Below are 14,846 nucleotides of genomic sequence, written 5' to 3' on the forward strand. Positions count from 1 at the left end.
AACCCACACAAACTTGATCTTGATTCCAATGTCGATGCAAAAAAAGCGCACCTTCGCTTCCTTGCAAGGACAACTTTTACTTTTGCGCCGATAACACGCGTCTGGCGATTTTCCACTGCACGCGACACTAGATAGGCTGAAGGTAGGTATGACTTTTCCCTTTCCTTCCGATCAGGGGCTAACCAACTTTTGTTGTAGAGATACCTAACTAACTGACTACTGCCGGGTGCATGCGGGTCGGCGAGACGATTTTCTCGCTTCATTCACGGTGTATGTACTTATAAGGTTTGCTTACGCGCTCATTCACCGCTTGCTTACTGTTGCTGCTGCAGCAGAGCGGTGAAGTTTTAATAAATGCATATAGATCAGTGCGAGATAAAACACTGGAGAAAAGAAATAACTGGCGTAGAATTGATGCTGACCGCAAGGGTGTCTATTGTGTATTTTTATCGCGAATAACAAAGAATTTTTTTCTGAATATTTTTTTTTTAAATATTGGTGCTACATCCCTTTGCGAAACCAATCCATACAGTTCACACAACTTAAGTGAACGCCTAAATCAACTGACTGGTCCTGAGTGATGTCTCGGATTACCAAGCACAGAAGCTCGTATGTTGTTTCTCGTCAGTAAACCACAGCTTCTGTGCTTGAATACCCGAGATATCACTCGGGACCAGCCAGTTGTTTTACGCCTTGTGAATTTGTGTGTCTAACTGGTGCCAATTTGGTGTCAGCTTGAATTTATCGTCTATTTGACAGCAAGTTGGTTACTGACTAGTAGAATATGAAACACAAAAATCCAACTTTTCTAGGTTAGGTGCTGTTCCCTCACGGGCAAATCGGATCACTTTCTTTTTATTCTTTTATGAAATTAAAAAAAAACATTTTACATGGGTGCGTTTCGACTTCGTCCATTCAGGAACCGACACTAACTTTTTGTCGAAATAGATTAGAGCCGGCTTGACGGTGTTTAAAGACTGTTCATTTTATAAAGGGGACTTCTGTTTGTTGTTGTTTCCGCTCTACAACTTGATGGAAAATGATGAATCCATACTCATCGCCTGAACAACAATGCGTATATCGGAAACAGGTTTCCTAAGCACGGACCGAGTTACTAACGCACGGGGAGCTTATCGATGCATGAGTTTCCCAAAATCACAAGTGTTTCGGCAGAGCATAACATAAAGAAGAAGTTTGAGGAAACCTTTAGGAATGTGGTCGGTTGTCAGCACCCTTTTGTCCTTGGCTCATAACATTTCTCCAGTTGCATAATATAGGGACACAAGCATACCCATTGAGAGCTAGAGGCCTTAGTTAATAACTACTTAGGAATTTAATTTACTCCGTTAATATGAAAAATGTTACTGACACTTTAGTAAAATGGTAATTTTATTACTACGCTATATTTCACCCTAAGGAGGAAAATTTGGTAAAAAGCAAAATTTCTCACTAGGGTGAAAATTTGTTGGTAAAAACCAGTCTTTGTACAGGAGGGCACAAATCCTTATTTCATACTTAGTTGCGTTTCGACTTCGCCTCATCAGAAACCGACACCAACTTATTGTCGGAATAGATTAGCACCGGCTTTCCTCCTTAGGGTGAAATATAGCGTAGTGCTTTCGCATAGGCCTGCTAAGCCAAGACAAGTTTCGGCTTCACTGTGTCTCATCGGCATAAACAGAACTTCTGCTCGAACGGGACATCACGTTTGATCAGTCATTCGATTGAAACACAAAGTGTGTTTTAGTTTTAAGAGATTTGCCTCAAGCCGGCGCTAATCTATTCCGACAATAAGTTAGTGTCGGTTTCTGATGAGGCGAAGCCGAAACCCAACTAAGTATGGTAATTTTACGCCATTTAGAAAAATGTAGTCGGTTGTCGGCACCCTAACAAAATTTAGCAAAAATGGCACAATATGAATAAGAATCACCAAAATTCACCATTAAATAGAATTTACTTTACTTTACTTAGAAAATCATTCCTCATCAGAAGCACAATGTGTGTATGTGAAAAGCTGGTACCAATAGTACGCACCACTAACGCACTGGCAGTCACATTCATATTTAAAGGGTGACCAATAGACTGCCCAGAAAAATAATGAATTTTTGAAAACTGAATCGGCCCACCCCTGATTCCATTCCTAGTCCCACCAGGAGTACTTGCTCCAAATTTGAAGCAAATCGGACAAGTATAGCTACCAGACCAACGTGCCTGAAGTTTGTATGGGATTTTTCGACAATTTACATGGAGATAAATAATACGAGCCATGTTTTGGGTAGAAAATTTTAGTTTCACATTTTACCATATAGAGGGCGCCAACACTAACTTTTCAACGGAAATAGATAGAAATTAGGTGTCTTCCACAAAGTTGTAGAACAGGCATTTTGCAATGATTCTTCCGGACATCTTGATATTCTATCTTTCTTCTATGAAAAGTTAGTGTTGGCGCCCTCTATGCGGTAACATGTAGAACTAAAATATTCTAGCCAAAACATGACTCGCATTATTTACTATAATTTTTCTGAACATGCTATCGAGCTAAACCTAACTATTGTTTCACAAACATGTTTAGTTCATGCGAATCGAGTACTGATACACAACCATGCACTGCTAGGCCCCATGCAAAACTGACTCGGACATCACTTCGCTAAAAGTTTAATAATTTCTTTTAACAAAGCCGGATTCAATAGCAGTCTTCAACAAAGTTGTAGATAATTAAATTATCTTTCTTATTTTCACTTACTGTGATACTACGATACATACAGTGCCACCTAGCGGCAAAAATGCGAGTTAGTGGGTTTTCTCCATGTAAATTGTCGAAAAATCCCATACAAACTTCAGGTACGTTGGTCCGGTAGCTGGACTCGTTCCAATTGCTTCAAATTTGGAGAAAGTACTCCTGGTGGGACTAGTAATGGAATCAGGGGTGGGCCGATAGGGGTCATTTTTTCTTGTCACTCTAGTGACCAACTTATACCACACAGAGTTGAATTAGATTATTTATTAAAAGTCAATATGTTACCCAAGTGACCAATAGGCCTGGAAAGCGCTCTCTAAAAACCGCTTTTGGCAAAATAGACCGCTTCATTATTGCTGTGCCATGAAAATATTTTTTACGGCTTTTCTTCCTTCAAAATGCTGATTAATGACAAGAAGTTTTAAAATAGTTGATTGAAAGCAAGTTTACAATAGTTATGCATGAAAATGCTAACATTCTGCAAAAACATCTGAAATCCAAATGAAATGCTACTTCTCTGAGTATACTAGTACATAGTTGGTGAATACTTGGGTAATATTGGGTTTCGAGATGATCTAAAGCTAAATCTAAAGCTCAAAAATTTATGTTCGCCGTCATTCTCAAAACCAAGATAGCGGAGACGTTAAAATTCAAAATGGTGACTTTTTTGGGCGCGTTATCATATGAAACCGTACAATGTGCATATTTCTCACTCGCAAAGGTTTTAATAGTAGGATGTCTCCATATCCAAAATTGATATTCGTCACCATACAAAAATCCAACATGTCGAAGCTATAGCAAAAAATCCGTCATAATAGATATGACGGAATTTTTCTTAAAGACAAAGCTGAAAACCTTTAATCTGGGTGCATTTAGAATAGAGATGTCGCCATCTTGGATTTCAAAATGGCATGAAACTTCGATTTTTGGCATCGACTCATAAAAACCGTGTCGAAAATATCCATATTGAATGGGATGTAGAGAATTCCGCTAAACCAGATGTTGCCATCTTGGTTTTCAAAATAGTGTCAAAAATCAATCTCTGGCTACTATACTCGTCAAGATCGTTCCGAAAATACTCATATTGATTGGATTATAGAGAATGCAGCATTCCCCACAAAAAAGGGGGTGCCGACAACCGACCATATTTGGGTGCTGACAACCGATTTTAGTAACCTTTTTACATTTCTTAGAAAATAAATGTATAGAATTCGTTCAAACTTTCAAGATTTTTTGACTTCCATAATTCACATCAGCTTAATCAGAACTCATTTTATTGCGGGACATTACGCAGAATTTGCTAAGGTTTGCTCAGAAACACAAATAGTGTTTTCGTTTTTTGAGTTTGACCAAGCTTAGTTCTGTCATTAAGTTAGTGTCGGATTCTGATGAGATGGAATTGAAAGGCAAATTTCGTAACTAATTTAACAAAGACATAGTTTTCGCTGTAACAGTACAGAAATTTTACAATAATTTTTTGTAATTTCTAACGCTTTGCTACAATAGCTACAATACAAAAATAATAAACTTTATCGTTTCAACACCAAATTGCAATGCAAAATCGGCTTTAGAAGAGTGGGGGTGTTTATGTATTTTTCAATGACAATTTACAATTTACTATACATTTTGTTTGAAATTAATATTTATCGTTACTCAAAATTTTATTGTATTTCTACAGAAAGATCCTTGCATCGAACGATGTTAAAATTGTTGAAGCTGTTACATTGCTGTAATGTGTTTGGTGTAAAGGCCGTTCAAACCAAAATCCAAACACAGTTTCAAGATTGTTACTCAGCCAAACTAAAACTAAATACGATTTTTTTACTTTTGACCGTTACATGTTCAAATGCAATTCGTAAACTTTTGTTACACAAGAGCTTTTAGTTTTCAAGATGGCGTCATCTGAGTTACTACAGCAATAAACTATCTTGCGCAATTATTCAGAAATTGTTTCACAAAGTTCAAGTACATCATCTGAAGTTTACGCTGAAACTAGTCGAAAAAATGTTCTTGAAAACGCAAATACTACACCAAATTTTCTGAACTGCATCTTGTATGGCAAGCTTTATATTCTTGTGGGTTGAAATCTCTGACAGAAATGTTCTAGGGTGCGTGCTCCTATAGTTGAGGTGTACCAATAGTTTTAGTAGTGGGTTATACGCCTAACTAAGGTACCAACCATCAACAAATATTTTTTGATCGATTCATCGCACTGAAATTATGCGACAATAAAACTGTTATCCTTGAAATTTGCTCAAATAACTATTGAAAAAAAAAAAAAATTCTTTGAATTTTGAGCTCCCTTGCACATATAGTTGATATAGTGTACCTATAGTTGCAAGTCCCATAAAAAATCAATGGGATTTGCAACAATAGGAACCGAAATTAGCGATTGCACCACTATTGGTACATGTGTTCCTATGGTGGTACAAGCGGTTTTAAATACATAAATTGGATATTGAACCATGTTTATACTTTTTCCTATGAAGTAGGGATTGAAAGCTTGACTTCGAAAATATGAAATTCAAAATCGGATCCGGATCCAATATGGCCACTGTGCTGTGCCAACATCAGAATCGTAATCAGCGACCTCAAAAACCACATTTTATAGACCAACATAATAATGAACTCCATTTTTGCATATTTTGATAAATTTTTTTCAAAAAAACTAACCTACGAATTCTACAACAAAAAACTATTATTTAGTTTAATGTTTGAGATACATGAAAAAAAAAATTAGATCTCTAGGACTTTTAGTTCAGTCACAGCCGAATTTATTGTAAAAAACGAGATTTTCGAGTTCCAATTGTTTATAATTAATAAGTAATCAACAAATCCACATAATTTTTTGTGCTAGTTGCACTCCTTACAGTCTCATATAAAATTTTCAAAGGTTTATTAGGTTACGTATTATTCAATGACAATGCTTCCCTAACCCCTTATGCAAGCAAGTTTCTAATGTGGAAAAAAAATATTTTCAACCGCTTCCTTAGAAGAATGTTGAGCCATTTTCATAAATTTTACGAGAAAATCGCAAAATAATGACTGTTTTCATGTGTTTATATCAAAGGAACATAATATAGCATACCGGTCAACAAAGGAACATAATATAGTATAAGGTCATTTCTCCGAACGACAGGTTTGGTTTATTGCTTGTGTTTGAAAACTTGTAGATTTGTTTGTTTGGTATATGATAGTCATTTGGCCCTGTTCCGTGTACATCTTCAAAATACTTCCATTTTCCCCCATCTTGTTGTGCAGTCGTACGGATTTACGAAACGTATAGGAATCATCAGTTCATATTTGCCTTTTTCATATAAGGAATGCAATCACTCTGAAACTCGACTTGTCAAGCTAGACCCGGAGTGTCGAGTGTCATATACCACTAGATTCAGCTTGTCGAGATGTGAAAATGTCTGTGTGTGTGTTTATTATAGTAAAGTTGAAAAGTTTTAAAAGTGCATTGACAATGACTGCATAACCACTTAAAATAGTCCTTACTTTTCTTCCTCCCTTCTGCCCCACGAGACTGCATCAAAGCGTTATATCGTGGGGAGGCTGATTCGGTCTTGAGATACAGTGAATTCAAAAAATACCATGATCACTGGCACAACGTTGTGGTAGAGTTGAAAACTATTTCACAGCTCTTGATTTTCCGAACAGGTTTTCCGAAGGTAGATACCCTGTACAAGATCGAGATCACGAGATATTTCGAATAGAATGCTCTTTTGTTGAAATTTCAATTTCGCTTTTTCCATTTACATGATTTTAACAATCTCTTTCAGCTTTAATGGTGGTACTTAAGGTATGTCTTTGTATAAAAATGATTATATATTATCCAGGACAAGTTATGACAAAATGATACAATAGAGCATACATTCGAGCTGTTTAGCTCCGAACACCTATTTGGTTAATCGCAGTGGTGAGCTTTCGTGAGCCATGTGGCTCCCGTTTCTGTGAGCCATTTAGTTCCTTAGCGGCGGAATTTCACCCGATACTGATGCCCGTTGCGTGATTCAATTAGCTCCCAGTTTTGTCGCAATCTACTCGGATAGTCCATAAATCCTACTCAAAGGGCCAAACAGTACGTGGCCATGTTGGTTCGGCGATACCGGATGGAGCGTAGCTTCTGGTTTGCTGCTTCCGGTTCGCTGAAAACTCGCCGACCAACCGCTGTCGCTTCACTCGATCTAGTTCCTGACGGTGTAATTAGTCTGCTCACGGGCTTCGGTCCGGGGATTCCAGATGGTTCGTGGTGCCCGATACACTGGCACCTCAACCAAAGCTGTGGTTACTCTCATAGTCTTCCCCTTAGTATAATCGTCGTGACTTTAAAAGTTTGAGTCGATGATATGTTCTCCGACCGCGATTTTCGCCTGTTGCGGTCTTTCGGCTGCTAGTCAACACTGGGTGGGTTACTTAAAAGCTCTAATTATACAGTGTATCCCATAACGGACATCTATGGAATCAAACTGTGCACTTACACTCATCGTAAGTGACAACATATGCAGTTAATCAATCTTTGACTCTGCCTCTTTCAGCTTTCAACTGTCCTACAGGTAATACGCGATTCCTTTCTAGACAACAGTTCAGTCATTCACAAACACCAACTCTGTTTTATGATGGAGACGATTTCGTGGCGAGTGCCTCCAGCTCTGCTAGTGATTTTCCGATTACTTGGGATACCACATTATCCGCGAAACCGAAAATCGTTACATCTCTGAGAAGGTTCAGCTTCAATACTCCATCGTACACTGCGTTCCACAGCGTCGGGCCGAAGAACGTCAGTCGTAGTTGTCATTCTTCCTTGTCTGTCTCATAGATCAGTGTTCGGTACTGAAAGTAGCTCTGTAATATCCTGCAGAGTTACTCATGCTGTACAGCGAATGGGCGATTGCTTCCCAGCTAGTACAATTGAAGCATTCTTCACGTATAAGGTAACCACCACGCAATAGCGATATCCTTTTCTCTGTTGTCATCACAGCTCCCACAACCGTTCGGGTGGAATTCACTGTAGACCTTCCTATAACGAAGTCGAATTGCATGACATGCCGTTCTCACGGTCCGTGTACTTGGTTATCTTGTTCAAGATAACTCTCTCTAACAGTACCAAGAGACATATTGACCTATACGCTGGAAGATCTCCATGTTTTCCCGGCATCGGAAGCAACATCAGCTTCTTTCGCTTCCAGTTATCGGATCATTTTGAAGATATCCGGGTTCTCATATATCGCTTTTTTCAGCAATATATGAGAGGCTGGTTCTTGGTCCTTCTACTCATGGCTTTCGCCATCTCGATCAGCTGCTTGTCGGTAATTCGAGCTTCTTCGTGATCATCCTCCTCACTGTACGGCGAAGATTGGTTCAAGTTGCGGGGAAAACCTTTCGATGGTGACCTCTAGCTTCTCCGGAAACCTTTCAGGTGATGCAGCTGGGCCTTTTATCTTTGCCATGCCAACTTTGTAGGCGTCTCCTTGAGAATTCGCGTTGGCTTTGTGGCAAAGCTCATCACTTCAAGCTTTCTTGTTCAGCTCGACTGCTTTGTTAAGGGCGCCTCATGCAGCTCGTTTCCCTGTTTCGGTGTCACTACGAGCACTCTAACTTCTTCTCCAAGCTCGGAATAACTTATACGTAAATCGGTAATCGTCGTATTACAGCCGACGGCCGTTTCTCGATTTCCCATTTCTCGGTATGGTCGCCTTACACGCCCTTGTTAGTACTGCCACTAACTCGTTCGCATTTAGGTTGAAGAGGATGCCCTCAAATTTAAATTCTTCGACGGACACGTCCTTGTGAAAGATCGCTGTTTTCCACTTTCACTCGTTATTCGAACCGTGTCCAGTTACCAATGCTGTACCAGATCGCTTGATGGTCGCTGTGGGTATATCCTCGCACACTTTTCAGTCCATCTTTCCCGCCAGTCCAGGGCTACAAACATTAACATGGATAATGGATTCCCGGCTCTCCCTGCGGTAAGTGCTGATGGTACCTTTGTTTGTAAGATCTACATTTAGCTTTGCTAGAGCCTTGTTGATCGCTGATGGCCAGACAAAGTCCTTTTGATTCCAGCGTTCTTCTCGGCAATTTTGCAAGTTCCTAGTTCTTGAAATATTGCAGAATTAAAGTCTTTTCCGTTCATTGAAAAACGGCTAATTCGATTTTCACAAGCTTAGTCTTAAATGGAAGGTTTAGTAGCAGACTTTGATCTGGTGAAGTTCACACGAATCGCACATATGGGTGCGAAAATATGGTATGAACACTGCGAACCCATATTAAATCTTTAAATTTCAAAAGCCTTTCGGTAAATCTCATGCATATTGAATATTGAACCACATATAAATCGCCAGGAGTCTTATGTGAATTCAGATTGTTTCCTTATAGAAATTATTTTAGAATGCAACAACCGATCTCTATCGACTGTTGCATTTAAGGGGTTATATACAAAGTTGGAACTCAAAAAATCGAAAAAAAAATTTATTGAATATTCTGAAAGTACATACTTTTGAAAATATCTGTGCAAAATTTCATCCAGATGGGAGCACTAGATTTCAAACTATAGCCGTTCGCAGCGCGCTGCTTCTTCCGCGTATGAAGTTAACACATAACTTCAAACGCAATTATCTCGAAACTAAGTTGTTTGAAAAGTACCGTTGCGGTGAACGTGATATCGCAAAAACGATCTTCATTACTTTTTTTTAATTGTTTGTATTTACATTCTCGTGTGCTTGAACGGTTCCTTTTTTATCCAAAAATTTTTGATTCTTTGCGATGAATTTTTGTTTAAATTTTTGCCCAAGCGGTTGAGCGGCTCGGCTTGGAGAGCGTTCACCGTAAACCTCTGCCAAAAAAAACTCGCTGCGGGGGATGGGCCATAACTCCGCCAACCAGAGTTAAAAATAATCGAAGCTCTTTTTTGACGGCTGAAAATGAACCTCTTGCGACTCGCGGTGAATAGAAAAAATATTCATTCAGCTATCCATCTTATTCAATCAGTTGAATATCGTACAATATATTCATTACACTAATTATCTAGGAAAATGTGTTCAAATACCGATAAAGCATATAAAACAACAATCATCATCGCTTACATTGTCCCAGAGTCTACTTTGATGCGTTTGATTCGTTGCTGCTCGGACGCTTCGTGTAATAATCGGAGACGAATGAAAATCTGCATGGATGAATGGGCGGTTTGTTCGTTTGACATTTTCAGCTGCGCCACTGAATATTGAAAATGAATGCGGCTGTATATGGTCAATTTTCATTCAATGAATTTGAATATTTTTAACTCTGCCGCCAACCTTCAATATTATTTTTAATTCAACTTGTTTTTTTCGAATTTTGATAGAACTACCAACGAGCTGTCTTTTGCTTTTTCAAAATCACGAACTTAGCTCTCTTTTTCGCCACAACTTTGTATATAATCCCTTAAAATGGAATCGATTCAGAAGTCGATCTGCTAGCCTTGCCATGAAATGTTTGTTTGAGAATTCACGGGCAGGTCCTTCCTTCCGCGAACAGTAAACGTTTCGTTTGATGTTAGACTGGATCGACGATTTTATTTGGACGTCCTATTTACCATATTGACCATTCTTGGTCAAAATAACAAAAAATCATGGGATGGCAATTTCCAAAACTACTAGAATAGTTTTCAATGACGAAAAGCAAAACTCTATAAACGCTATTGTTGTTTTATAAAAGGTGACAATTTTTTGAATCGAGGTTATTAAAAAAAATTTGCTCCCTGATTTTTTCCAGCGATTTTGAAGGGGGGGGGACTTATTTTTAAAAAAGATTTGTGATGGAATAGTAGGGCACTTTAAAAGTACTAAATCACTGTAAAATCGTGTAATTATTTGCTAATATCTGCATATCAACCATGCTAGGAAAGCAGATTATGAGAAATACGAAACATAATTTTCCAAATCGCGAATAAGATATATTTTGCCAAGATTACGTGTCGTCTTTTTCCAGTGACCTGGAATCGCATATTCATTCCACAGCGGGAATGTGGTGCAAGCCTAGTTCAGGGACAATTTGATGAATTTTCCTAACTTATTCATTGATTCGTTTTGTTTTGTTTCATGTGCTGTCGGAAGTAACTGATCACAAACTCTCCAATATTGATAATTACGAAGCAGCTACTGAAGAAATTCGCGAGGAATTTCCGAAATCCGTGCATGCCGTTCGTAACGGCTTCGAGCAACGTTTAAGGCCATTAACAAGCAAACATTCCAAAACGTATGCCTAACTATTCTCTATAAACAGGACTTTCATTGAAAATGCTCCGTAATTAAATATATAACAGCTGCATTATTTGAACACATTTCAAAAGTGTTGCCGATTATATTGAACACAGCGTACATATAACAAGCACAATCGTAAAAATATCTAAAATTTAAAATTTAAACAGGTTCAACATTCACAACAAATATTTTTTGCATGTTCGTTTGACCCAGCATGACTGGATTATATCGTTATCATTCGGCACCTTGCCTAACTTATTTGAACTTTTCGTAAACTGACACTCATTTCGTTGCTCCGAAAAATTATATCGAAAACTGGCTTATGTATTGCATTGTATTTTTGGAGGTTGATTCAGACGGTGGTGTAATAGCCTTTTTGGCAGCTTTGCTGTTTATTTTTGAGGAGGAATAAAATTCCAAGTTGAAAAAAAAATCACTAGAATTCCTGATTAAAACTTTCGTGAGATCTCTAGTAATTTTTCAGGTTGACTCTGAACTTGGGTCAAAATAGGAATTTACTGTAGGAAAATTTACGGACGGATTCTTAAACTTGATTTCTAGTGAAAGCAGGAAAAATCGAATAGATCATCTTGGTCATCGCCTAAATAGAATAGATTATGTAAAACTATATCATTCATAATTTAGTCAATTTTCATCTCTTGTGAAATATTCGTCGAATCTATAACTTAATGAGCGAAAACAGTATGTGGGTTCCATCTGAATAATAAATCATTACACACAATTCCTATTCCACGGGATCTTCTACAAACGCTTGCACGAATGTAACTAGTAACAACTATAAACCGTTTTAGCTATAATATGCAGAAGGCACCAATTTAGGTAAACCATGCACTATAACAGAACAATTTCCAATTCAAACAAGCACAAGAGACACCAGTGCCAACAACTGACACTCCACAACTGCAGCTGCTGGCTACGGCGTAATTAGAGTGCAAAGAGATAGAAATTTCTTCACTTTTTCCACTTTGCCATCGCGATCGTGGGATGCCGACCGAGTCTCTGTAGTTAATAGCGCAGATCAGTGCTCGGTGCGCTGCAAATTGTTGATCTGCGGATCGCGGTCTATCACAAACTTGCCTCCTGCACCACCGGAATTGAAACACGCACACGCGATAATCTCCTATGGAAATGAGTAGCACATGGCCAAAGTCAGCTTTGTATCCAACGGAATCGTATTCCCGCCCTCCCTAGGTAGTGAAACGATCCGAACAGCACGAACGACACTTTACAACTGAATCCGCGGATGTCTCAACGCTTCAGCGAAAGCGGCTCCCGGTACGCAACCGAGTGTTTTCACCGTTTTGGAGTTGCAGCTGTAGTAGCTGGGAAGGCTCGCCTTTCCGTTGCTGATTGACGTAGTAGCTGCGGACTCTCTTTTGCTCTCCGTGCTTGGCCATGGGGTTGCCTTTTCGGCATGCTCCAGTAAAACCGGTGCAGTGCGCCGTGCATCGGCATAGTGATCTGCTTCAGCGTGGCTCAAGTGCGCGTGGAGTTTGCTGGTAGCCGGCGGCGCTTACGCGATCATGACCGGACGCTGGGTGGAGCGAATTGTACTTTTTTTTTTTTCTGTTTCGGGTGGTCCAGGTGGGTGGTTGTTGTTGTGCTTGCCTCATTAGCGGCCAATGTGGTTGCATAACGGCTCCTGACTTGCCGGAACACTCATGTGTAGACCTATACATTGTAGATCGATTGATTGGGATAGTGGCTTGGTTAGTAGCGACCAGAAATTCCCAGAAATCAAAATTATAGGCATACATATTTGTGGCCTCGACAAACTTGTGTTCGGTGGAGTTTAAATAATTTGATAAAAAATGCTAAAAAAGATATTTGGTAGTTAAACTTTCCAAATTTCATCAAGTTTTGTAGCTAATGATAGACACGTTTAACAAAATTCGGTTATAGTGTTTAATTAGGCTCTCAATCGTGTTTAAATAATAAGCCATTCAAATGACGAGAGCATTCAATGGCTTCATTTTGGTCAAAATAAAGTTTGTTATTTAAATGCGCTCGGCAAAAATGGTATGAAACACTTTACAGTTGTACCATTTTTCAAACGGTTCGGCACTAATACTTTTAAAACTGCTGTATTGATATAAGTCGTACAATAAACAATTATAATAAATAAAAATGAAAATAATAAAAACGTGTAAAAGAACTAAAAAACTAAATACTTTTAAAATAGTTGGATTTGAATGTTTCGTGTTCCACTCGTCAGTAACTAACACCAACTTGCTGTTAGTTAGACGATATATCTAAACTCAAATTGGCATTAGTTAGACATTAAATCTAAACAGTCTAACTATTGTCAATTTGGTGTTAGTTTGGATACGTCGTCTAACAGCAAGTTGGTGTTAATTACTGACGAGTGAAATACGAAACATTCAAATCTAACTTATTTGAGCTAGGTTTTGTGCTCTTAAGCGCAAATTGGTACATCCAATTTTTTCCCTTTGGGTTGTGTACTATTAAAAGTAATCAGGGTAAAAATTGTCAAAAAATAACGCAGCACCGCAATGCATCATGTATTATTAACTTAGCTGGTAGGAAGTAACGTATACCAATAGTAATAGGACAAATTAATGTGATTTTGTCTTAGTCTATGTTCATACGAGGAACTTATGGGTTATTGATTGTTACCGTTGATAGGGGACCATTCATAAATTACGTAACGCTTTTAGGGGGGGGGGGGGGAAGGTGGTACGACAAGTTGTGACATAGGGGGGGAGGGGGTGTTAACTAGATCGTCACGTAACATGTTTTCATAGAAGAAAAAAAAAATTTTTCTTGGAATATGTTACGTAACAGGGAAGGGGGGATGGAAAAATTTGTGACAATTTGTTACATAGGGGGAGGGGGAGTCAATTTTGGACAATTTTTGCGTTACGTAATTTATGAATGGTCCCTAGGCTGGTCACAATTCTGTCATATCGACAGACAAGATATTCTTTTTTATGTACATTGATTTGCAATATAATTGTTTTGTTTTCATTTGCTCATTAATATATTGAAGGCTCTTATAGAATTAGTCATAAAAAGGTTTTTATTTTTGTTTTGATTAAATTATTTAATTTTAGTATTAGTTTAGTCCACTTATATCCCATTACCCTAAAGTAGACGGCTAGCATCTCGTCGGTCCACATGCATTGTGGCAAACTTCACGGCGAATATATTCGGCACGCAACACCACTACATCCGGTCCAGAGAGAGAGAGAGAAAAACGAGATGGATAGAGGAGCATAGAGAGATGTGATGAAAAGACGAAGTCAGTTGAATTAGGACGGTCAAAGTGACGAGGCGTGTGATTGGAGTCTCTAATTGGTGAACGAAGTGCAGCACGTGCCAAGTGCAAAAGTCCGGGAAGTACACTCCGTCCGGAACAAGCATTCCGTCCGTCCGGAATAAGCATCATCCTTCCAGAACAAGCACCGTCCGTCCGGAATAAGTACCGTCCGTCCGGAACAAGTACCGTTCTTCCGGAACAAGTGCCGTCCGTCCGGAACAAGTACCATCCGTCCGGAACAAGCACCGTCCTTACGATACAAATACCGTCCGTCCGGAACAAGTACCGTCCGTCCGGAACAAGTACCGTCCGTCCGGAATAAGCATCGTCCGTCCGGAACAAGTACCGTCCGTCCGGAACAAGTACCGTCCGTCCGGAATAAGCATCGTCCGTCTGGAACAAGTACCGTCCGTCCGGAACAAGCACCGTTCGTCCGGAACAAGTACCGTCCGTCCGGAACAAGTACCGTCCGTCCGGAACAAGCACCGTCCGTCCGGAACCAGTACCGTTACTCCGGAACAAGCACAGTCCGTCCGGAACATGCACAGTCCGTCCGGAACAAGCA

The 14,846-nt window shown here is 39.3% G+C and overlaps 1 protein-coding gene across 6 annotated transcripts in view; it reads right to left on the reverse strand.

Moving 5' to 3' along the window:
- The window catches only part of LOC131678708 (chitin deacetylase 1), a 42,050-nt gene extending 29,926 nt beyond the window's left edge, over positions 1 to 12,124 (reverse strand). For 3 of the 6 annotated variants that reach the window (XM_058958982.1, XM_058958980.1, XM_058958979.1), the window contains exon 1: positions 11,721 to 11,868. The gene's annotated coding sequence lies outside the window, so the exon portion shown is untranslated. Of the gene's footprint in view, positions 1 to 11,716; positions 11,869 to 11,956; positions 11,972 to 12,108 lie in introns of those variants that run through there. The other 3 variants (XM_058958984.1, XM_058958981.1, XM_058958983.1) reach the window with 3 other exon arrangements.
- Positions 12,125 to 14,846: the final 2,722 nt, after the last annotated feature.

Source organism: Topomyia yanbarensis, chromosome 2, assembly GCF_030247195.1.
Source record: "Topomyia yanbarensis strain Yona2022 chromosome 2, ASM3024719v1, whole genome shotgun sequence".
NCBI classification, from domain to species: Eukaryota; Metazoa; Arthropoda; class Insecta; order Diptera; family Culicidae; genus Topomyia; species Topomyia yanbarensis.